This window comes from Lucilia cuprina, chromosome 5, assembly GCF_022045245.1.
Source record: "Lucilia cuprina isolate Lc7/37 chromosome 5, ASM2204524v1, whole genome shotgun sequence".
Taxonomy (NCBI): domain Eukaryota; kingdom Metazoa; phylum Arthropoda; class Insecta; order Diptera; family Calliphoridae; genus Lucilia; species Lucilia cuprina.
Genome location: NC_060953.1, coordinates 8,410,814 through 8,412,785, shown reverse-complemented (window position 1 = coordinate 8,412,785; position 1,972 = coordinate 8,410,814).

Genomic DNA, 1,972 nt, shown 5'->3' with positions numbered 1-1,972 from the left:
CTAGAACAGAACTAGAACAGAACTAGAACAGAACTAGAACAGAACTAGAACAGAACTAGAACAGAACTAGAACAGAACTAGAACAGAACTAGAACAGAACTAGAATTACAACTGAATAGAAAACTATTCTTCATCAATTTTCTTAAAGAAATAATCGTTTTCAACATATGCTGATTTTAAAGCACACATACACATTAGTTACGTGCTCCAGGCCGTTGCATACAGTCATGAAAGTTCTGAATTTATACAACAATATTTTGAAGAAAGAGGGGCTACATAAATGATTTCGGTGGAGTGATTGGTTTATTTGGCCATTCCTTTACGTCTAATCATTGCAATGGTTGGCTAAACAGGCCGAATTACTCTTACATATGTATATACATATGTAGAAGAGTGTGTTACTGTTGCAACAAATGACCGGCTAAATAACCATTGGGTTTTATTTTGGCTTTATGTTTTTGCGTAATCGGAGGCTGCCTTTGTGCCTCCGAAAAATTGGCTGGTTGACTGATTGCATTATTTGAATTTGTTTATTGTTTTTTTTTTTTTTTTTTGGCAGAGTAAGCAAAAAACAAAACGTACAAGTGTTTGAGCGCTTTGGCATGTACATGTGTATGTGTGTTTTAAAACATTGGCAGTGGATATGAATGCCGGCTTTTGATTTTATAATTGCATTAAATACATACGTTAAAAACCAAATAATAATTAAGACTAAATATTGTTGCTGTGTATAGGTTGGTTAGGATTTATGCTAACGTTGCACAATTAGATTTTTTTAAATGAGTTCAGGTTTTTGTTGTTTTATTTTTTGCAAATTAAAGTTTTTATGTTTTTTTTTGAGTTTGATTGATTGGGGTTTAAAATAAAAGGATTTTTTCCTGTTTTTCTGGTTACTTTAAATTATAAAATATTTTGACCATAATTCATGTGTGTTACCATATGTTAACTTTTTTGTTGCTGCTGTTCAGTGTTGTGGTTAGTAATGGTCGTTGCACAACAATATAATGGGAGTTACATAAATGTGGGAATATATATTTTTTCTTAAAATAAGGAAAAATATTATTTTAACTGAAAATTATCTTGGTTTCAATCAGAAACAACTATTTCTATATGCAGTCCTTCTGCTTTTAATATAATTTTGAACAGCTTCATGGTAGTTACTTTTAAAAAGTCCCCAAATTGTGTTTCACTATATAAAACATTTTTATATCATTTATGTCCCACCACACATCGTTAAATCCATAATCGATAATTATCTCTAGCATATTATAAACGTTTAATAAAAGATCTTCAATATGAAAAAAAAGTTCCTTTATATTCATATTTTCCGCATGAATCTTCTTTATAAATTATCATAACTTATCGAAAACCACCACAAGCCTTAAATAAGACTTAAATTACACACAAATTGTGCAAAAAATTGCCAAAAAAAAAAAGAAGTTGTAACATTCATGTGATAATTATAAAACAATCTCTCTTGAGAAAAAGCGTAAATGCCAGCGTAAAAGTACAAAAATTTTAATAACATAATGCCCGGCATAAAAGCAGTAGCCATTGGCTTGGGTTGGTTGGTTCATAACTTGGGTTTTTTTGCGTACACACGCCTGGGTTGGACTCATGCAACCGACAATTATTATTCAAATTTATTGGCCACCTCTGAACTCGATAAATGTATTATAAGCAGAAAAGTGTATGCATGAGTGGTGTATGTGTAAGAGAGATACACTTGTTTGTGGGAAATCAGGGAAGAATTTGAAGGAAATTATTACAGCGTAAAAAGGTCCTGACTTTAAGTTAAACTTAACTAAAGCAGAACAAGAACAAGACTAGAACAGAACTAGAACAAACTTAGAACAGAACTAGGATAAAACTAGAACAGAACTAGAACAGAACTAGAACAGAACTAGAACAGAACTAGAACAGAACTAGAACAGAACTAGAACAGAACTAGAACAGAACTAGAACAGAACTA